At 42.7% G+C, this 23966-nt stretch overlaps 1 protein-coding gene across 1 annotated transcript in view; it reads left to right on the top strand.

The window, feature by feature from the left end:
* The first annotated feature begins 5585 nt into the window (after window positions 1-5585).
* The window catches only part of LOC137614333 (protein PBDC1), a 49529-nt gene continuing 31148 nt past the window's right edge, over window positions 5586-23966 (top strand). Inside the window, exon 1 of the mRNA XM_068344097.1 lies at window positions 5586-5727. The gene's annotated coding sequence lies outside the window, so the exon portion shown is untranslated. The remainder of the gene's footprint in view (window positions 5728-23966) is intronic.

The following is a 23966-nucleotide window of genomic DNA, read 5'->3' as shown; positions in this document are numbered from 1 at the left end:
GTTGATGGTGTTTGCAAGGTATGTTCCCTCAGGTTCATTTAAAGAGGAGTTTTCTTTTGTTCTCCTCTGGAACTAACTACCAAGGCCTCTGATATTTTGGAGAAGGTTTCATCTTTTTTTGAATCAGAAAATCTTTCGTGGGATAATATCGGTGGGTGTTGTACAGAAGGAGCAACAGCTATGTTAGGGACAAAATCAGAATTCCAAGTATGTGTGAAAAAGCGAGCTCCAAAAGTGAAAGGCATTCATTGTATGAGCCATCGTCAGACACGAGCCTCAAAAACACTTCCTGCTCCGCTAGAGAAGGTTTTGGATCAAGCAATTAAAATTGTAAATTTCGTCAAAGGAGGGGCTCTCAACTCACGACTTTTCAAGCAGTTATGTACTGATATGGATGCAACCGATCATTCGCTTCTTTTTCACACAAATGTTCGTTGGCGTTCAAGAGGAAATGTAACTGAGCGAGTATTTGAGCTTAGAGATGAGCTCAAATTGTTTTTTGAAGTGCAAGGTAAAACAGAATTTCCTGCCTGGCTGAGTGATGAGAAATAGATCATGCGTCTTGCCTATTTTGTTGATATAATTGAGCAACTAAATAAACTGAATCTTCAGATGCTAGGAAGGAATACAGACATTATAGAATTCGTAGATGCCTTGGAAGCTTTCATGAGCAAGCTTGAAAATTAGAGGAAAAGGGTAAATGCAGAAAATTTAGTAATGTTTGAGAAACTGTCATCCATTCTTGATTTTTGTGGTGAAGACAAGGTGCTTCCACAATTTGCAAAAAATGAAATTTTGTAGCATTTGACAGCACTGGAAAATGAATTCAGACGATATTTTCACGAACTTAGTGATGATGAGTTGGATTTAGTCAGAAATCCATTCTAACTGTCGGTTGAAAAAGTTCCTGATGATTGTCAAGATGAGTTTTTGGAGTTAAAAGGTGATTCGGGTGTAAGAGATATGTTCGATGAGAAATCAATAACAGAATTTTGGCCTCTGATGTGCGATTCCTACCAAAAAGTGGCAGAAATGGCTATCCATGTATTGCTTCCGTTTGTATCCACATCTTTGTTACAAATTAAAACGAAGCAGCGCAGTATACTAGAGGTAGAAAATTACCTGCGTTGTGCTCTTTCAAGCACTCATCCGCGTATCCCACAATTGGCTAAGAAAAAACAATCATAGGTTTCGTCAATCGATGAAATGTAATCTTCTGAATAAATATGATTACAGATTTATAATATCGTTACCCTATCGAACTTTTTGTTTGTTGCATCAGCTTCAGTTTGGCCTGTTAAACAGTTCTTATAAATTTAAAAAAACTATTTTACCTTCATTCAAGTTTTATATATCCATCGATATTTTCAATTTGCATATAATTTGTAATATTCCATTATAAAAATAATCCATGTAAAACTTTCAATGTATAATACCGTTTGAAAAATAGAAAATAAAAGGATTTTTAGTAATATTTGCATATTATATACAGTGCACTTTTTGAGACAGACAAATTTGGAAAAGACGGGAAGCGGGGGGGGGGGGGGGGGGGAATGACATCATTGCAAATGGTGAAAGGGGTGCATGGGCCAAAAAGGTTGAGAACCCATGGTCTATACAGTAGACCTTGCTGTCAGCAACAAGTTTATCAAGAAATATTCGCCGGTCGTGACAGCAAAATAGTAGTTGGCCTCTTATTATTATTATTATTATTATTAGTAGTAGTAGTAGTAGTAGTAGTAGTAGTAGTAGTAGTAGTAGTAGTATTATCGATTGCTAAGCTACAACCCTAGTAGGAGAAGCAGGATGCTATAAGCCTAAGGGCTCCAACAAGGAAAATAGCCCGGTGAGGAAAGGAAATAAGGAAATAAATGAACTACAAGAGAATTAATTAACAATTAGATTAAAATACTTATATAAAAGTAACATTTAAATAAATCTTCATATACAAACTATAAAATCTTCAAAAAAATTATATCAGGAAGAGAAATAGAATAGAATAGTGTGCCTGAGTGTACCTTCAAGCAAGAGAACTTTACCCCAACACAGTGGAAGACCTGGGTACAGAGGCTACGGCCCCTACCCAAGACTAGAGAACAATGATTTGATTTTGAGCTGCATACCATAGCTAAAGAGTCTCTTCTACCCTTACCAAAGGGGAAGTAGCCACTGAAACAATTACATTGTAGTAGTTAACTCTTTGAGTGAATAATTGTATTTTGGTAATCTCAGTGTTGTCAGGTGTATGAGGACAGAGGAGAATAGGTAAAGAATATGCCAGACTATTCGGTGTATGTGTAGGCAAAAGGAAAATGAACCGTAATCAGAGAGAAGAATCCAATATAGTACTGTCTGGCCAGTCAAAGGACCCAAAAACTAACACTCTACCGGATGGCTGGTGCCCTGGCCAACCTGCAACCTACTACCTATCTAGAGCTTTCAAATATGAGGCTAAAAGAATATAATAATAAGCTCCCGCTAGACATCTGAAAGACTGAAGATATTATGGAGAAACTGAAGACTTTATGGTTTTCTAAGTGATTTGACAACGTAAATATAACAATAAACATGCGATATGTGGTGTGAAAGGCTAAATCATTATTAATCTCCTCCAACGCCTATTGAAGCAAAGGGCCTCGATTAGATTTTGCCAGTCGTCCCTATGTTGAGCTTTTGATTCAATACTTCATCCATCAGCTTCTACTTTGCACTTTATAGTTCTCAGCCATGTAGGTCTGGGTCTTCCAACTCTTCTAGTGCCTTGTGGAGCCAGGCTGAACGTTTGGTGAACTGATCTCTCTTGGGGAGAGCAAAGAGCATGCCCAAACTATCTCCATCTACCCCTCATCATGATCTCGTCCATATATGGCACTCGAGCAATCTCTCTTAAAGTCCCATTTCTAATCATGTCCTGCCATTTAACTCCCAATATCTTTCTAAGGGCTTTGTTCTAAAATCTACTAAATCTGTTGGTGATTGTCTTATTGTCATACTATTTTCATTGTCATACCATATTTCATTGTCATACCAAGAATATATACGATAAACTGAGCGTGAATGTCCTGTAGAGAGAAGGACTCCCCTGCAGATATAGGACCAGAAAAGTAGCCCTGAAAGTAAAAGTAAAGTAATAGTGTATATTGGAAAGATATGATTTCAATATCCGGCTAGAGTGCTAGAGGAATAGCTGGCAATAGCACACTATAGCGTGTGTGTGTGTGTGTGTATATATATATATATATATATATATATATATATATATATATATATATATATATATATATATATATATATATATATATCGTCATCAATCGTAATTATACTCAATTTTTCTTAATGAGGCGCCTTTGCACTGAATCGCAGTGGTGCCCTTTTATCTCGGAAAAGTTTCCTGATTGCTGATTGGTTAGAATTATCTTGCCCAACCAATCAGCCATCAGGAAACTTTTCCGAGCGAAAAGGGCACCCCTGCGAGTCGGTGCTAATCTGCCTCGCTAAAAAGAATTGATTATACTCCACTGCAGTATAAAAGCCTAAGATGTGTCTCTCTACTTGTGTATTTGTATGGTCTTTCTATGCTAGTCTATACACACAAATTTTCTTAGCTTGTTAATCCATCGTCTTTCCCCCTTGCTTTGTTTCTTGTGCAATCTTTACGAACCCATTCTGCTATTGTTAATATCCATCTATTATCTGCCATCCGCATTATATAGGACGCCCATGTCCATTTCTTTTCCTTACAAGTTGCTAAAATATCCTCTAATTTAGTTTGCTTTCGTATCCATTTTGCAATTTTTCTGTCCTTTAGTGTTATTCCTATCATGATTCTTTCCATAGCTTGAGTTTCAACTTGCTTATGAGCAAAGGCTTTAGTAAGGTTCTGGGTTTCTGATTCATAAGTTACTACCGGTAGGACCATCTGATTAAATATTTTTCTTTTTAGAGAAATCTACATTTTACTTTTCATAATCTCAATTTGTATATCAAAAGCTCTCCATCCTATGTTTATCCTTCTTTTAATTTTGGTTTAATGTCCTAAGGAAACACTGTCTGTCCTTATTACGTATATACATTAACAATCACTAGAGGTTCATCCATAACCCTATTTTGTTGTCTTTCTGCATTTCTAGTGAACATTATCTTAGTTTTACTCATGTTCATTTCAATCCTACATTTTTGCTTTCTTTATTCAAACATTCTATCATCTTTTGCAATTCTGCCAACGATTCACTAAATAGAACTATGCAATCTGCAAATCTTACCTTACTTTAAAGGCTGCTTTCCTGGTCCTATCGCACTGTGAATATTTAGCAGAGATTGGGTCTCCCTGTCTAACTACTTTCTCAATAGGCATTCTCTCACCATCTTTAAATCAATAGTCTCAGGATGGCCGTACTTCCAGTTCCAGTGTCGATATCTTCAAGTGTTCAAACATAAGATTCATTAACTCCTTGTCTTTGAAGTGCTTTCATTATTGGTGAAGTAATATAGTGTATGGAGCTTACAGCAGTCATATGGAGAGGGAAAACAGAAAATATTTTTTAATGCTTTATATTAGGAGGAAAGAGTATACGAAAGAAAATAAACTATGCCAGGAGCCATAAAAATGTAATAGGTTAGCCAGGGCACCAGCCACCCGTTGAGATACTACCGCTAGAGAGTTATGGTGTTCCTTGACTTGCCAGACAGTACTACATTGGATCCTTCTCTCTGGTTACGGTTCATTTTCCCTATGCCTACACATACGCCGAATAGTCTAGCCTATTCTTCAAAGATTCTCCTCTTCCTCATACACCTGACAACACTGTGATTACCGAATAATTCTTCTTCACCTAAGGGGTTAACTACTGCACTGCATTTTTTTTTAGTGGCCACTTTCCTCTTGGTAAAGGTAGAAGAGACTCTTTAGTTATGGTAAGCAGTTCTTCCAGGAGAAGGACATTACAAAATCAAACCATTGTTCTCTAGTCATGGGTAGTGCCATAGCTTCTGTATCATGGTCTCCCACTGTCTTGGGTTAGACCGTTAGAGTTCTCTTGCTTGAGGGTACACTCGGGCACACTATTCTATCTAATTTCTCTTCATCTTGTTTTGTAATAGTTTTTATAGTATATAGAGAAAATATTTGTTTTATTGTTGTTATTGTTCTTAAGATATTTTATTTTTCCTTGTTTCCTTCCTCACTGGGCTATTTTTCCTGTTGGGATCCCTTGGCTTATAGCATGCTGCTTTTCCAACGAGGGTTGTAGCTTAGCAAGTAATAATAATAATAATAATAATAATAATAATAATAATAATAATAATAATAAATGAAATCACAGAATAAATAGAGAAGGAAATTACAGAGGTGCCGATAAAGAGGAAAATGCTTCCTCCCAACACATGAACTTGACTCTGTCTTCAACTGATACATTATCAGAACAAAACGTTTTTGCAGTTATTTGTATAAGAAATAATTTACTTAAATTATAATGTTTTAATAAGATTTATCCTCGTGATTTTTATGTAAATGAATCTGAGTTTGTAAAAAGAGAAACGATTACGACACCGAAGCCAGGGCTGTTAGAATTAAGTCGAACATAATAATAAACATTGATGGAACGATCTGAACAACTAGTCTAAGGAACGTATGTTAAAAACGTGGCTGCTGCTTACCATACATCATATGGGCAACTTGGCGTAGCATTATTTAGTTAATTCACATTTACCCGTGGAGAATTTTAATTGGTAAGTTTATATGTAAAATATATTGTTTTAACAAGAGAGAGGTAGGACTGCACGTGAAGGTGACCGAATTGACAAACTACACATTACGTTAGCAGTACAAAATTTCCCTTTTATGTTAATCCAAGATAGAACGGTATTGTTTAGATTTGCAACCAACACCTGGGATATTTCAGATGATTTTCCCCTGAATTAAAAGATGAAAGGAATACATATAGTATGGAATCCTCTTAACCTACCAATATGACTGTCACATGGGATGATTGAGTTGGGGTATTTTCATATTTTTGTCTTGTTTTGGCAGTTATATCTTTAATTCCATACAAAATATGTTGCCACAGTGAGGCCTAATTTATACACCCTCCCCTTGAGGTGTCCATGTCCTTTGGTTCAGTGGATCCTTTTTATATTGGCAGACCAAGAAATGCTTGCTAGAAAAAAATGGTGAAGTTTTTACTGTATTACAGGAACGAGTGTCATTTTCGGGTATTGTCGTTATCTGCACATGAATCACCATGGTATTTACATGTTACTTCAATTATGTTATTTAATCACTTATTAGTCTTTACTCTGTTGGGGGTTTTACTTTATTTGTGAACTAATTGGTAATATTTTGTTAAGAGTCCCACCCAGCCTTTACTGCTTGCCAGTACACAGGAGCTTGATGTTTTTCTTCTTTCGCAAGCGGAACAAGCACACGGCACAGCAAAAACCATTAAGGACTCTATTGAAATACTGTATTAATGAAAGCTAATGGTTTTTGCTGCGTCGTGCGCTCGCTTCTCTCACAAAAAAAAAAAAAAATCAAGTTCCTATGTAGGCTACTGGCAAGTGGTAATGGCTGGGTGGGACTCAGCCAAAATATTACCTACATAATTTGATATACCCCTACTAAAGCACCAGTTTGATCACCATAACATAACTCAACAGTTACGTCTTACACAAAAATTAAATTTTTACTCCTTTTGTTCTGGTTGCCAGGACACAAGAAGTTTGATCACCATAACATAACTCACCAGTTACGTCCTATGCAAAAATTAAATTTTTACTCCTTTTGTTCTGGTTGCCAGGACACAAGAAGATCCAGAGAACAGTTCATAAAATTTTTGACAGGAAGTTCTCTTGTCCAAATTTTGATTTCTCATTTTTTATTTGACATTTTCTGTATTATTAGTACATGTACTGGTATTCATTTATAATCTCCAATCGGAACTGTTTAAACTGGCGTATGACTTTTTCTTGGCTAATTTCCTAACACATTTCTAATACAAGCTCCTTCCCCAACTACATCATATTTAAAACAGCCAAGATGTATAAGCACAGTAATAAGACCCTTATTAATTTATGGATCAGAAACCTGTGCTCTAAGATGAAAAAGGGAAGCAGAGGTTGAGAACAGAGATGAGAATTCTAAGGTGGATTAGGGGAATACTGTATCACTGCTTGAAAGATTGGAAAGTAATGAAATGAGAAGAATGGCTGACATAGTAAGGATTACAGAGGTGATAAGAGTGTCACGACTGAGATGGTTTGGGCGTTTGTTAAGAATGGATGGTGCGGAGGGAGTGAGGAGGGCTTGGTAAGCTTGTTAGTGGGAAAAGATCGAGAGGGAGGCAGAAAATACGATGGCGAGATAAGGTGAAGGATGATATGGAGAGAAGAGGCTTGGTGGAAGAGGATGCCTTTGATAGAAAACATTGGAGAGGGCGCATCAGGTAACCTACCCTTTAAAATAAGGATAACGGTGGGAAAGAAGATCTATGGTAGAATTTAAGAAAGATGTTCATATAAACGGCATCCAAAATTAGTGGCTATTTCCCTTTTTGTAGCAAATAAAAATTTTTACTGGTGTGTTTATAGGTATTTTGAACTGGTTTTGATGTTGGTAATTGCCAGAAATACGTAATTTTCAGTTTTTTTGGACAGGTTAAACTAGGAACTATATACGAAAAACACAGTTGGAGGAGTTAAGCTTGGTGGGAAGCAAAGACAGTGGAGACTTAATCTTAGAATAAGCTAAGAATATGGCAGTTTAGGAGAGGAGCAGCATAGCCCCTGTAAATAAATAGGGAACGGTATGGCTGCTATGTTAGGTAGGAAACCTGGGGTTAGATGGCGCTCTTGTGTTTATTTCGCTTTTAATCTGGTTTTTCAGTAATGTCCTCTGGAATCTTAAAACGTCTACAATTTGAAAAAAATAAGATTTTCAATATTAAACTTACCCGATAATCATGTAGCTGTCAACTCCGTTGCCCGACAGAATTCTACGGGAGGGATACGCCAGCTATCACTATACTAGAAGGGGGTGTACTCACAAGCGCCACCTGTGGCCAGGTACTACAGTACTTGTTGTTGACGCCACCTCACTTTTTCCTCTGTCGTGCTTCCGGCAAGACGTTCTTGGATACGCTTATGATTTTGGAGTATTGTTCACGGTTTGGTGAAGTATTTCTCTAAATTTGCAGCTATTCGCTATACTGGAAACTTCTTTGTTAGCTTAGCTAGCTTTTGGAATTAATTTAATTATTAGGGTGACGAAGAGAGTATGAACTCTCTTTCACCTTTAAATGGCCGACCCTTCCCTTAGACGGAAGTGTTGGTGTCTAAGAGAGTATAGACTCTCTTTCTTAATTTTGTTATAGATTTATTTTATATCTCTCCGCCTTTTATAGGCCTCTTCGATTAACTTCCTTTTATTATAAACTTATTAAAATTAATTTTTATATTTGTTTATATTCGACCTTTCCTAATAGTAGGCGGTCTTTTCTTGGTACCGAAGTTAATTAACATTGAGCCCGTCATTTCGGTTTTACCTGTTAACATATTATGCTATTTTAATGTTTTTGAAAGAATTTCTTTGATAGTCTCGTACTGTTTTCAAAGTTGAACTAACGTTTTGTTTTGTCTCTGCAGTTGTTGACGTTCAGAACGTTCAACTTGCGTTCTATCGTTACGATAGAGAGAGAATTTTCACGGTGTCACGTTGCAGTAAGAGTAACCGTGTCTAGCGTTTTGTTCATTCTTTCTTAACTTAATGGTTTTAATTCTAATAAAGGAACTTTTCATTTTGAGGAATATTTTCCTTTAACAATAATATGTTTTAACGATATATATGATTGGGCTCTTCTCTCAGGTTCTAAGTCAAGAGAGAGAGAGAGAGAGAGAGATAGAGACGGAGGGAGAAAGAGGAGGATAAACGTTTCGTTCAAGCGAGTAACGTTGTTATCGTTTTTGCTCTTCTCCCTAGTCTCTTTAAGGGAAGAAGGTAAACGTTTCTAGAGTTTTTTCTTGTTCTCAAGCTTTATGCGGTGAGAGAATTTAAACGTAGTTTATATAATCTAGTGTTTAGTCTCTTTCCAGCCACTGAATTATTTATCTTTCATTAGATTTTTCTGTTACATTGTAATTCTGTTTTCGCAATTACTAACTTTTGAGAAAGGATAGAATTGCGTGTTTCAGGTACAAACCACTTAAAGTTTCGAGTTCAGTGAAATAAGTGCAAACAGAAAATCAAAAGTGATAAGTGATTAGCGCAAAGTGTCAGTGTTGTGCGTGAGGGTACTTCTGTGCGTGCCAGTCGTCCTCCCAGTCCGGGACCTCTTGCAAGCTCCCAAGCCCAGGGGAGAAGCAATGTCGAAGGGCAAAAGGATTCGGCAGGCCTTGATCGGCGCACAGAAGTATCCTCGGTGGTTGCGGGCGTGTCTTACAGAGACCGTCACTCCCACCCGCAGACGATTGAGCCCTTATTTTGCTCGTCTGCAGAAGAAATTTCGGGGAGAAAACGCTGGTCTCAGGTCTCAAGACCTCTTAAACGTAAAGTCCAGACCTATGCCAGACGTACGAAGTTAGAGTTCTACAACCCGGATGCAGTCATTGGGTTAGCTCTGACTCTCCGCAGTCATCAGGTGACTGCACACCTCCTAAGAGAGGTAAGGTGATGCCGTAACAGACCTCATCTTCTGTTAAAGCTTTGCCTCAGCAGACCTTAGCGTCTGCCGACCCCAAGATGACTTTGCTGCAGTCCATGCAGTCACAGCTTGCGGTCTTAATGCGTGAGTGTCAGGCTGAGAAGGTTACACCTCCTCCTGCGATCGCTCCGCCTCACCGCAGTCCAGTCTGCCAGGCGTACGATGTTGAGGTTCCTCAGGATACCTTACCGCGTACTGAGTTGCCAGTTACCAGCGGTGTGCAGCAACCTCCGCCTTCCTTAAGGCAACCTCAGCAATGGGAGCAGGAATCTTATGCCTTACTTCCTCCGCTTCCGCTTGCGGTTCCACCAGAGAGGCAACAATCTCTTGAGGTACGACTACCTCTTCCATCAGTGAGGCAGCCACCTCAGCACTCGCTGCAGCTTAGGCTAGCTCCTCAGGAACCTCAACTCGCGAGACAAGAACTGCGTTCTGCGCAGCCGCTACATCAACTCTCGCAGCTCACACCTCAGGAACCTTAACTCGTTCCTCAGGAACCTGCTACTGCGCATCCGCAACCCTTACAGCAAGCGCAACTCTTGAGGCAGCAACCTCATGCTATGAGTCAGCCACCTCAACACATGCATCTGCCACTTTCTCCTCAACTTGAGAAATTACAAATGACAATAATAACACCTCATTACTTTCATAACTTGCATTTGTAATCATATACATGTATGCCTACACAAACATTATGATAATGGAGGTTATTTGTCTTACTTATATAAAAATATATATGTATTCCTTGCAATATATTTTTAGCAATATCGCAAAATATGGCAAAAATATCTTCAAAACAAAAATGAATCATGAGTTATGAATGTAAGGTAAATATTATGTTGATATTAAAACCCCATGCAAGCATGCATGAAGCACTCTAGCACTGGTCATGGAATTTCTGAGAAATGTTAAACGCCATGCAACACGCTCTGCTTACCTTACAGCATGCTCTGCATACAGCATGCTCTGCATACAGCATGCTCTGCATACAACATGCTCTGCATACAGCATGCTCTGCATTCAGCATGCTCTGCATACAACATGCTCTACATACAGCATGCTCTGCATACAGCATGCTCTGCATACAACATGCTCTGCATACAGCATGCTCTGCATTCAGCATGCTCTGCATACTACATGCTCTGCATACAGCATGCTCTGCATTCAGCATGCTCTGCATACAACATGCTCTACATACAGCATGCTCTGCATACAGCATGCTCTGCATACAACATGCTCTGCATTCCTTACCGCATGCTTCTCAGTCATACATCTTTGGTTGTTGCCAACTCACTAGACTGTCAAGCAGTTTCATAACGTTGCCTTCTAGTCTGCTGCTTTTGCACCATTGAAACCCTCACTGAGAGAACTTAACTTTTCTCGGATATGGTCCCTGTAGATGAGAAAGTGCTTTTCTCCCTCCTTCTGATATTCCCTTGAGGACTCTGTCATTTGGAGAGGAGCCTTTAGCTGCGTAGCCTCCTATGAACTTTTATTTAAGCATACATGCTTCCAGGGAAGGTAATGGTTCCACTTCAGTCACTAACCCCGTCTGTTACCACACCTGCTCCCTTAGACCTTGAGCTGTGTTGCAAGACATGCAGTCCAAGCTTAGTCCTTGTTAAAGGATTTTTTGTTTACGGAGTCAGTGTGTCACTGGGAAGACGTTCAACAACCAGCAGAAGTGACTTGTTGTGACGCAGTGCGGCAACCTCAGCAACCCGATAAGGAGTTGTCTGTACGACCCAGACAGTCTAGACAGCTTCGGGTTGTCACTGTACTTCCTCGCTTCCCCATGGTTGACAGTTCACAGACTGTGCAGCAGTACCATGATCTTGTGTCCGGCTCCGTCAGACGACTGGCTTTTAAGAGCTCCCACAAGTCGTCGCTGTCTGGAGATTCTCAGATGGACTATGGATTTGACCAAGGAACTGGGCCTCCTGGTCAATTTTGAGGAGTCTCAGCTCATCCCATCCCAGACCATTGTCTCCCTGGGTATGGATCTTCAGAGTCGAGCTTTTCGGGCTTTTCCGTCGGCCCCAAGGATCTTCCAAGCCCTAGAATGCATCCAGAGCATGCTGAGAAGGAACCGATGCTCAGTCAGGTAGTGGATGAGTCTAACAGGGACACTTTCATCGCTGGCCCTGTTCATCGTGTTAGGGAGAATCCTCCTCCCCCCCTTCAGTATCATCTAGCTGCTCACTGGATAAAGGACATGACGCTAGAGACGGTCTCAGTTCCTGTTTCCGAAGAGAGGAGGTCTTCTCTCGCGTGGTGTAAGAACAGCTTTCTTCTCAAGGAAGTCTACCTTTGGCTGTTCAGAAACCCGACCGCCGTCTCCTCTCGGACACATCAGACACGGGCTGGGGTGCGACTTTGGACGGACAGGAATGATCGAGAACATGGAATCAGGAGCAAGGACACTTCACATCAATTGCAGGAGTTGTTGGCGGTTCTTCTGGCCTTGATAAACTTCAAGTCCCTCCAGCTTAACAAAGTGGTGGAGGTGGACTCTGACAACACCACAGCCCTGGCTTACATCTTCAAGCAGGGAGGGACTCTTTCGTGAAGTTGTTCTAGATCGCAAGGGACCTCCTCATCTGGTCTAAAGATCGAAAGCTCACGCTGGTAACGAGGTTCATTCAGGGCGGTATGAATGTCATGGCAGATCACCTCAGCCGGAAGGGTCAGGTCATCCCCACAGAGTGGACCCTTCACAAGAATGTTTGCAGCAGACTTTGGGCCCTGTGGGGTCAGCCAACCATAGATCTGTTCGCTACCTCGATAACCTAGAGACTCCTATTGTATTGTTCTCCGATTCCAGACCCAGCAGCAGTTCACGTGGATGCTTTTCTGCTGGATTGGTTCCATCTCGACCTGTATGCATTCCCGCCGTTCAAGATTGTCAACAGGGTACTTCAGAAGTTCTCCTCTCGCAAGGGACACGGCTGACGTTGGTTGGCTCCGCTCTGGCCCGCGAGAGAATGGTTCTTAGAGGTACTGCAATGGCTGGTCGACATTCCCAGGACTCTTCCTCTAGGAGTGAACCTTCTACGTCTACCTCACGTAAAGAAGGTACACCCAATCCTCCACGCTCTTCGTCTGACTGCCTTCAGACTTTCGAAAGACTCTCAAGAGCTAGGGGCTTTTCGAAGGAGGCAGCCAGAGCGATTGCCAAAGCAAGGAGAACATCCACTCTCGGAATCTATCAGTCTCAAGGGGAAGTCTTCCGTAGCTGGTACAAGACCAATGCAGTTTCCTCAACCAGTACCACTGTAACCCAGATTGCTGACTTCCTGTTATATCTAAGGAAAGTAAGATCCCTTTCAGCTCCTACGATCAAGGGTTACAGAAGTATGTTGGCAGCGGTTTTCCGCCACAGAGGCTTGGATCTTTCCACCAACAAAGATCTACAGGACCTCCCTAGGTCTTTTGAGACCTCAAAGGAACGTCGGTTGTCCACTCCAGGCTGGAATCTAGACGTGGTCCTAAGGTTCCTTATGTCATCAAGATTTGAACCTCTCCAATCAGCCTCTTTTTAGGACCTCACATTAAAAACTCTTTTCCTCATGTGCTTGACAACAGCTAAAAGAGTAAGTGAGATCCACGCCTTCAGCAGGATCATTGTTTTCACATCTGAAACGGCTACATGTTCCTTGCAGCTCGGTTTTTGCTAAACGAGCTTCCTTCACGTCCTTGGCCTAAGTCGTTCGAGATCCCAAGCCTGTCCAACTTGGTGGGGAATGAACTGGAGAGAGTACTTTGCCCAGTTAGAGCTCTTAGGTACTATCTAAAAAGGTCTTAACCTTTACGAGGACAATCAGAAGCCTTATAGTGTGCTATCAAGAAACCTTCTTTTCCAAGTTCTAAGAACTCAGTTTCTGACTATTCAGGCTTCTGATTAGAGAAACACATTCTCATCTGAAGGAAGAAGACCTTGCTTTGCTGAAGGTAAGGACACATGAAGTGGGAGCTGTGGCTACTTCTGTGGCCTTCAAACAGAGCCATTCTCTGCAGAGTGTTATGGATGCAACCTATTGGAGAAGCAAGTCAGTGTTCGCATCATTCTATCTCAAAGATGTCCAGTCTCTTTACGAGTACTGCTACACCCTGGGACCATTCGTAGCAACGAATGCAGTAGTAGGCGAGGGCTCAGCCACTACATTCCCATAATCCCATAACCTTTTAACCTTTCTCTTGAATACTTTTTATGGGTTGTACGGTCGGCTAAGAAGCCTTCCACATCCTTGTTGATTTGGCGGGTGGTCAATTCTTTCTTGAGAAGCGCCGAGGTTAAAGGTTGTGATGAGGTCCTTTAGTATGGGTTGCAGCCCTTGATACTTTAGCACCTTTGAGTTGATTCAGCCTTCCAAGAGGAACGCTGCGCTCAGTAAGGAAGACGATCTTATTAAAGGCAGAGTAACGGTTCAAGTCGACTTCCTTACCAGGTACTTTTTATTTCATTGTTATTGTGGATAACTGATTATATGAAATACGGGATACTTAGCTATCCTTTAGTCTTGTACACTGGTTTTTCACCCACCCCCCTGGGTGTGAATCAGCTACATGATTATCGGGTAAGTTTAATATTGAAAAATGTTATTTTCATTAGTAAAATAAATTTTTGAATATACTTACCCGATAATCATGATTTAATTGACCCACCCTTCCTCCCCATAGAGAACCAGTGGACCGAGGAAAAAGTGAGGTGGCGTCAACAACAAGTACTGTAGTACCTGGCCACAGGTGGCGCTTGTGAGTACACCCCCTTCTAGTATAGTGATAGCTGGCGTATCCCTCCCGTAGAATTCTGTCGGGCAACGGAGTTGACAGCTACATGATTATCGGGTAAGTATATTCAAAAATTTATTTTACTAATGAAAATAACATTTTTCTCTAATTATTTTCACCAGAACTTCAGATTACCAGTACGTAAATACACCAGGGACAATTTTTTGTATTTTCTTTACTAGGAATATTGTGCTACAGAAATTATTTTCTTGCCATGGTATGCTTCATTCAAATTTGCATCTCCTTGTTCCTCAATTTTAAACATAAGACTTACCTGGTAGTTATATACAGTATATAGCTTACGTCCCTGACGTTACGGCAGAAAATTCAAAACTCGCGCCAATCGCCGATTGGATAGCCAGGTGTACCACCCCTGTGCCCTAGCGAGGTACCTGGAAACCATTCCAGAAACCCTCATATATTCCCTGCCGTCACTAGCGGCGACACATGGATATTCTGCTCGTCAATTTATTGATCTTACTTTGGTGAAGTACAAAACTTTGGTTGTTGATTCCCGCTTGTTTGATTTCCCTTTTGGATATTCTTTAATACAATTGGATTTAGAAAATTTTGACCCTTGCTTGTTTGATTTCTCTTTAAATTTTTCAAAATGGCCACCCCCCTATAACTTTTAGGTTGTGTGTGAGTGGGTGCAAGACCCGAATGGCTAAAGCTTCTCTTGATCCACATTCTCTCTGCGTTACTTGCAGAGGTAAAGAATGTGATTTGGGGGATCGTTGTGATGAGTGTGTTCTTTCATCAGAGCATGACTGGATTGAGTTTGACAGGTATAGACGTAAACTCAAAAGGGATAGTTATTCCGTAGCTGACATACAAACCACGCTATTTAATAGGGGTATTACTTTCGGCGTAGCGGAAATGATGAGCCAATAGAATTTTAACGAGGGTTTACTACCCCCCCGCTAGTTAGCGGGAGGTAAGGGAGGGTAACTTGCTACCCCCCCCCCCCCACACACACCTGTGCTTGAGCTCACTTTGCTCTCGGCTCGGGTGGTAGTCGGACGTGTCTGCTCTTACCCTCGCCTCTCTCTTGGCAGCCATTAATGTCTTTTTGCTTTTTCTTTAACAGGTTAGAGTGTGAAGTTGGCCTCTGCGAATATGCGCACCTGTTCTGGATTACCCGACCGCCCCTGTGGAACATTTATGTCGGCGGTCGAGACAGACCCTCACACCCTTTGCCCTTACTGTAGAGGCCAACGGTGTGATAGTGGTAATAAGTGTAGGGAGTGGTCTACCTTCCAGTGGGAGAGGTTTTCTCGTCGACGTAAGAAAGAGTCCAGGCGGGATATTTCTCCTTCGAAGTTTTCTTTGAAAGGAGAAAATCCCAAGGACTCTTCTTCCGTTGCCCAAACCTCCTCCGAAGCTCCCGCTCGATCGGTCTCTTTCGAGAGACCGTCGAGTGGTAGCGTAGACCGTGGTTCTGTTTCCCGAACTCGGGGTTCGAGAGATGGCATTGCCTCCCCTAGCGAGGCAGCTCCACCTCTCCCCCCGGGGGAGGATTTAAATTTATCTAATTTGTTTCAGCTTTGGTCTTCCTTGGGGCTCGAGGGTTCGCCCTCCAAGGAAGCACTTCTTGACATCATCCGATTGGGTGCCGCTGTCAAGCAATCGCCGACTTTGGCAGAGGTTGATCCTCTGTCTATTGTCGACGTTGTGGTGTCAGAGGTATCCAATGCGGTATCTCCTAATACCTCTGCCTCTTCTCATCCCGCAGTAGCTGAAGGCGTAGTTTCTCCCGTTCCTGCTCAACTTACGAGGGAGAAACTAAGTCCAACAGTCTCTCCTGCCGGTGATTCTCCCCCTCGGAGGAGTTCACTCACAGACTCCTCTTCGGAGGACTGCTGAAGGTCAGCTTGCTGATCCAACACCCTGCGCGCCAGCGCCCACGTACTGTCATCTCTCCTGCGCGCCCAAGATCTTCGGATCTCGGGCCGGTATGGAAGTCTAAGACTTCACCTACTCTCCAGCGCTCGGCAATGCGCCGCCTACTATCTCCTGTGCACAATCGCGAGCGTTCATCTGCTCGCGCCTACGAGGATACACGCGCCCACACCCATTCCCCACAGCAGCTATACACCGCCAGCCTGACGTGCGCCGCAAGAGGCGCGCCAACGCACAGAGGTTCCGACTGCGCGCCCGCGCGCAAGGGATATCTCTTCTGCGCGCGCGCCCTACGACATCTTCTGGGGCGCGTGATCTCTGGCCCGCACGCCCACGGGACCATCATCCTGATCCTGCGCGGCCACACGCGCGCGAGCGCACAATCAGCCTCCTGCGCACTCTCCTGTGTCTCCTGCGCACGCTTCTACGCGCCCTCGAGCATGCACATCAGCAGTCCCCCGCGCGCGCGCCAACAGTCTCCCGTGCACGACCCTGGGTTTTCCCCTTTGCGCGAGCGCCAATACCCTCCCGCACACGAGACTGCAGGACAGTGCACGGCAAGGTTGCCATCGCCACGTTCCCCTCCCCGCAAGCGCAGAACAGCGCGCTCGCTGGTGGAAGGGAAGCTTCCAGAAAGGTCCAGGGACATTTCTTCTTCCTTTTCTTTTCAGGCGAACCCCCCTTTGGAAACTCCTCCCAGAGATCGGTCCTCCAGAGGGAGTGTCTTACAGCGCAGCTGCCAGCCAGCAGCCATGGTTTGGGGCACTAGTCAGAGCGGTTACGCAGGCTTTCAAGCCTGTTCTCTCTGAATTGGGCCACAAATCCTTGGCTGCGTCTACTCCCCTGAAGAGAAAAAGAGGATTTTATGAATAGTACTTACCTGGCAGTTATATATATATATAGCTGATATCTCTAAATCGGCAGAATTTTTCAAAACGAGGCAACCGCCTTGTGGTGGTTGGGAGGTAGGTGGTAACACCCGTCACAGGGTGGTCCAAGGAATCATTCCCATGTCTAAGACTTCAGTTCATCTCTGCCGGCTGGATCGAAAACATCGTCGGTCCACCATTGAGAGTTTTTCAAATCATTTTCCCTTCTTCGCTTTTTTGGACTTCGTTTGGTGAAGTACACTGATTTAGGGTTTTGGCAATCGTGTTTTATTATTATTATTTACTTTGTTTATCATGAGTGATAACTTAATTTTCGTGTTTGTGCGAGTGATGTATGCAACATGAGGTTACCGAAAGTGTCGGTTGATCCTCACAGTTTGTATGCAGAGGTTTTGTTTGTGCACTATATTTTAGTTGCGAAGTTTTTAATCCTGATGACGGAAATATGTTCAGGCAACTCTATGACGTCACAGTCGTGTGATGTAATCTTCATGTATGTCTTGCAATTCTCTTTATTTGTTTTATGCAAAGAATGGGAGGAATTCCACTTATATAAGTTTTTTAACTTTTAATGTAAAATTTTAAAGAAATGTTTGTCCATTTGGTGTTCGTTCTTTAAATCATCGATCTAATTTCATAAATTAAATAGAACTAGCGTATGGTTAATTTGCGCTGTTACTCGTTACTATCGGTGCAGTCCCAACATGCCTTGGTAGCGTTCTTTTTGATATGGGAATTAAAGTGTTTGCTATTATTCTCCAACAACAACTAATTTATATGGAAATTCTAGTTTTAGTAGCTTTTTCATTTATATGTTCCTATTGTTTACATTTATATAGATACGTTATTGCTATATCTGTTCTTTTTATCATTACAACTCGCTTGTTTTTGAATTCCCTTTGAATTAATTGTGGATTACATTTGTTTTCCCTTTTTTCTGTTCATTTTAATCTTTAACGTATAACTTTCCCGGTGTTTGTATGTAACTGCCGGGTAGGTATTTATGACATTTAATTTTACCGGTGGTTATATGTAACTACCGGGTGAGTGTTTTCAACATCTATTTTTATTCTCAACTCTTGGCCGGTGGTTTTTTCTTTTTGTGACCGCCGGGTAAGTATGTTTGAAAGTTTATTTTATTATGGCAATGTCAGTTTTATATTCTATAAAAAATATTTTGTTACAGTTTATATAGCAAGTACTAGAGACGATTTTGCTTTCTCATTCAAGCCCGTGGCAGAAGAATAAGTTCTCTCACAACGGGCAGGACTAATTATGGTTTTTTGTGTAAGAGTTTAATAGTGGAAGTTTTCAGTGCTAAATTAGGCATTGGATTCTTTCAGCACAGGGACGTTGTTTTCCTAGCCTTAGACCTCTTCCAAGCTCCCCGGCCCATGGGAGAAGGAACGTCGATCGGCGAAAGGAAACGAGAGGCGTTAGCTCACGAGCAAACGCCCTCGCGAGCGTTCGTGTTAACGTTCCCAGAATGCTCGCCCTTGCCATGGTAAAGCAAAGAGCGTTGAACGTTAAGATTCTTACACTGCTTTTAGAATTTTGCATTGCATCACTTTTGATTTTTCAATATTAATCTTACCCGATAATCATGTAGCTGTCAACTCCGTTGCCCGACAGAATTCTACGGAAGGGATACGCCAGCGATCGCTATACAAGAGGGGGGTGTACTCACAAGCGCCACCTGTGGCCAGGTACTGCAGTACTTCTTGTTGACACCACCTCAATTTTTCCTCTGTCGTGCCTCCGGCTAGACCTACATGGATACGCTGTTGATTCTGGAGTTTTTTGCTCACGATTTGGTGATGTATTTGCTCTAGAGTTTAGCTTTCGCTATTCAGGAAGTTTTATCATTAGCTTAGCTAGCTTTTGGAATTAATTTGTTTAATTATGGTGACGAAGAGAGTATGAACTCTCTTTCACTTTTAAATGGCCGACCCTTCCCTTAGACGGAAGTGTTGGTGTCTAAGAGAGTATAGACTCTCTTTCTAATTTTGCTTAACAAAAGTTATAGATTTATTTTATATCTCTCCGCCTTTTATAGGCCTCTTCGATTAACTTCCTTTTATTATAAACTTATTAAAATTAACTTTTATATTTGTTTATATTCGACCTTTCCTAATAGTAGGCGGTCTTTTCTTGGTATGCCAGAAAACTTTCAATCAATCAATCTTGGTACCGAAGTTAATTAACATTGAGCCCGTCATTTCGATTTTACCTGTTAACATATTATGCTATTTTAATGTTTTTGAAAGAATTTCTTTGATAGTCTCGTACTGTTTTCAAAGTTGAACTAACGTTTTGTTTTGTCTCTGCAGTTGTTGACGTTCAGAACGTTCAACTTGCGCTCTATCGTTACGATAGAGAGAGAATTTTCACGGTGTCACGTTGCAGTAAGAGTAACCGTTTCTAGCGTTTTGTTCATTCTTTCTTAGCTTAATGGTTTTAATTCTAATAAAGGAACTTTTTATTTGGGAAATCTTTCAGTTTTTTTCCTTTAACAATAATATGTTTTAACGATATATATGATTGGGCTCTTCTCTCAGGTTCTAAGTCAAAAGAGAGAGAGAGAGAGAGATAGAGACGGAGGGAGAGAGAGGAGGATAAACGTTTCGTTCAAGCGAGTAACGTTGTTATCGTTTTTGCTCTTCTCCCTAGTCTCTTTAGGGGAAGAAGGTAAACGTTTCTAGAGTTTTATTCTTGTTCTCAAGTTTTATGCGGTGAGAGATTTTAAACGTAGTTTATTTGATCTAATGTTTAGTCTCTTTCCAGCCACTGAATTATTTATCTTTCATTAGATTTTTCTGTTACATTGTAATTCTGTTTTCGCAATTACTAACTTTTAAGGAAGGATAGAATTGCGTGTTTCAGGTACAAACCACTTAAAGTTTCGAGTTCAGTGAAATAAGTGCAAACAGAAAATCAAAAGTGATAAGTGATTAGCGCAAAGTGTTACAGTGTTGCGTTCGAGGGTTCGTCTGTTCGTGCCAGTTGTTCGCCTAGTCTGGGACCTCTTACAAGCTCCCAAGCCCAGGGGAGAAGTAATGTCGAAGGACTTATGGGTTCAGCAGGCCTTGATCGACGAACAGACGTTTTCCCTCCGTGGTTTCGGGTGTATCTACACACGTTGCCGACGTGATCACCCCACCCACACAAAGACGAGAGAGCCCTTTTATTCCTCGTCTGCGGAAGAGGTTTCTCGCAGAAACCATGGACCAAATCTTGCAGCTTTTAAGTGCAAGTCGGTCCCTTCCGCACAAGTCTAACTCCTAGGTGTAGCCATTAGCACTGGGTCATTTCGGACTTGCTGCAGTACGACAACTGCACACCTCCCAGAGAGGCAAGGTGGTATCGCAACAGGCAGTAGCTCCGTCTGTTACCGCACCAGCTGTTTTAGACCCTCAGTCTCAACGGACAGTAGCTCCGTTTGTTGTTGTCTTTCTTAAACTCTAGTGGTCTTTGCTGCAGACAATGCAGTCTCAGCTTGCGGTGTTGATGCAGGAGTTTCAGGCAGAGAAGGTTAATACACCTCCTCCTCTGCGCAGTACAATCTGCCAGACGTATGAGGTTGAGGTTCCTCAAGCTACCTCCATGCGTGAGCTACCGCGTTGGGAGTTGCCAGTTACCAGCGTTGTGCAGCAACCTCCACCTTCCTTAAGGCAACCTCAACAATGGGAACAGGAGTCTTATGCCTTACTTCCTCCTCTTCCTTTGAGGCAAGAGTTTCTTGCAGTTAGACCATCTTCGAGGCAACAACCTCTTGAGGTACGACAACCTCTACCATCCTTGAGGCAGCCACCTCAGCTCTCGCAGCTGCTACCTCTACTTTCCTCAAGGCGAGAACCTCTACTCTTGAGGCTAGCACCTCAAGAACCTCAACTCGTGAGACAGGAACTGCGTTCTGCGCAGCCGCTACCTCAACTCTCGCAGCTCACACCTCAAGAACCTCAACTCGTGAGACAGGAACCTGCTACTGCGCATCCACCTCAACCCTTGAGGCAAGCGCAACTCTTGAGGCAGGAACCTCATGCTATGAGTCAGCCACCTCAACGCATGCATCTGCCACTTTCTCCTCAGCTTGAGCCTCTTCCCATTCAACTTTGAAATAACAAATGACAATAATAACACCTCATTACTTTCATAACTGGCATTTGTAAAACATATACATGTATGCCTACACAAACATTATGATAATGGAGGTTATTCGTATTACTTAAAAAAAAAATATATATATATGTATTCCTTGCAATATATTTTTAACAAAATCGCAAAAATATGGCAAAAATATCTTCAAAACAAAAATGAATCATGAGTTATGAATGTAATGTAAATATTATGTTGATATTAAAACCCCATGCAAGCATGCATGAAGTAATGCAGTGTTGCCAACAGGGCGAGTTTCCCTTTCCTGAGGTGAAGTAGATTATAGTACGTATATTTAGTGCAGCTTAATTCTACGATTATCATGCCGGCTATCAAATTCATCAACAAAACAGTCTAAATCAATTCCCTCGGCACGTGCACTTTCAATGGACAGTAATGCGATATTACTCAATCTAGCACTGGTCATGGAATTTCTGAGAAATGTTACACGCCATGCAACATGCTCTGCTTACCTTACAGCATGCTCTACATACAGCATGCTCTGCATACAGCATGCTCTGCATACCTTACCGCATGCTTCTCAGTCACACATCTTTGGTTGTTGCCAACTCACTAGACTGTCAAGCAGTTTCATAACGTTGCCTTCTAGTCTGCTGCTTTTGCACCAGTGAAACCCTCACTGAGAGAACTTAGCTTTTCTCGGATATGGTCCCTGTAGATGAGAAAGTGCTTTTCTCCCTCCTTCTGATATTCCCTTGAGGACTCTGTCATTTGGAGAGGAGCCTTTAGCTGCGTAGCCTCCTATGGACTTTTATTTAAGCATAACATGCTTCCAGGGAAGGTAATGGTTCCACTTCAGTCGCTAACCCCGTCTGTTACCACACCTGCTCCCATAGACCTTGAGCTGTGTTGCAAGACATGCAGTCCAAGCTTAGTCCTTGTTAGAGGATTTTTTGTTTACGGAGTCAGTGTGTCACTGGGAAGACGTTCAACAACCAGCAGAAGTGACTTGTTGTGACGCAGTGCGGCAACCTCAGCAACCCGATAAGGAGTTGTCTGTACGACCCAGACAGTCTAGACAGCTTCGGGTTGTCACTGTACTTCCTCGCTTCCCCATGGTTGACAGTTCACAGACTGTGCAGCAGGACCATGATCTTGTGTCCGGCTCCGTCAGACGACTGGCTTTTAAGAGCTCCCACAAGTCGTCGCTGTCTGGAGATTCTCAGATGGACTATGGATCTGACCAAGGAACTGGGCCTCCTGGTCAATTTTGAGGAGTCCCAGCTCGTCCCATCCCAGACCATTGTCTACCTGGGTATGGATCTTCAGAGTCGAGCTTTTCGGGCTTTTCCGTCGGCCACAAGGATCTTCCAAGCCCTAGAATGCATCCAGAGCATGCTGAGAAGGAACCGATGCTCAGTCAGGTAGTGGATGAGTCTAACAGGGACACTTTCATCGCTGGCCCTGTTCATCGTGTTAGGGAGACTCCACCTCCGCCCCCTTCAGTATCATCTAACTGCTCACTGGATAAAGGACATGACGCTAAAGACGGTCTCAGTTCCTGTTTCCGAAGAGAGGAGGTCTTCTCTCGCGTGATGTAAGAACAGCTTTCTTCTCAAGGAAGTCTACCTTTGGCTGTTCAGAAACCCGACCGCCGTCTCCTCTCGGACGCATCAGACACGGGCTGGGGTGCGACTTTGGACGGACAGGAATGCTCGGGAACATGGAATCAGGAGCAAAGGACACTTCACATCAATTGCAAGGAGTTGTTGGCAGTTCTTCTGGCCTTGATAAACTTCAAGTCCCTCCAGCTTAACAAGGTGGTGGAGGTGGACTCTGACAACACCACAGCCCTGGCTTACATCTCCAAGCAGGGAGGGACTCTTTCGTGGAAGTTGTTCTAGATCGCAAGGGACCTCCTCATCTGGTCAAAAGATCGAAAGCTCACGCTGGTAACGAGGTTCATTCAGGGCGGTATGAATGTCATGGCAGATCGCCTCAGCCGGAAGGGTCAGGTCATCCCCACAGAGTGGACCCTTCACAAGAATGTTTGCAGCAGACTTTGGGCCCTGTGGGGTCAGCCAACCATAGATCTGTTCGCTACCTCGATAACCTAGAGACTCCTGTTGTATTGTTCTCCGATTCCAGACCCAGCAGCAATTCACGTGGATACTTTTCTGCTGGATTGGTCCCATCTCGACCTGTATGCATTCCCGCCGTTCAAGATTGTCAACAGGGTACTTCAGAAGTTCTCCTCTCGCAAAGGGACACGGCTGACGTTGGTTGGCTCCGCTCTGGCCCGCGAGAGAATGGTTCATAGAGGTACTGCAATGGCTGGTCGACATTCCCAGGACTCTTCCTCTAGGAGTGAACCTTCTACGTCAACCTCACGTAAAGAAGGTACACCCAAACCTCCACGCTCTTCGTCTGACTGCCTTCAGACTTTCGAAAGACTCTCAAGAGCTAGGGGCTTTTCGAAGGAGGCAGCCAGAGCGATTGCCAGAGCAAGGAGAACATCCACTCTCAGAGTCTATCAGTCTCAAGGGGAAGTCTTCCGAAGCTGGTACAAGACCAA

Source organism: Palaemon carinicauda, chromosome 20 (assembly GCF_036898095.1).
Source record: "Palaemon carinicauda isolate YSFRI2023 chromosome 20, ASM3689809v2, whole genome shotgun sequence".
NCBI classification, from domain to species: Eukaryota; Metazoa; Arthropoda; class Malacostraca; order Decapoda; family Palaemonidae; genus Palaemon; species Palaemon carinicauda.
This window is presented reverse-complemented; position numbering and strand designations above follow the sequence as displayed.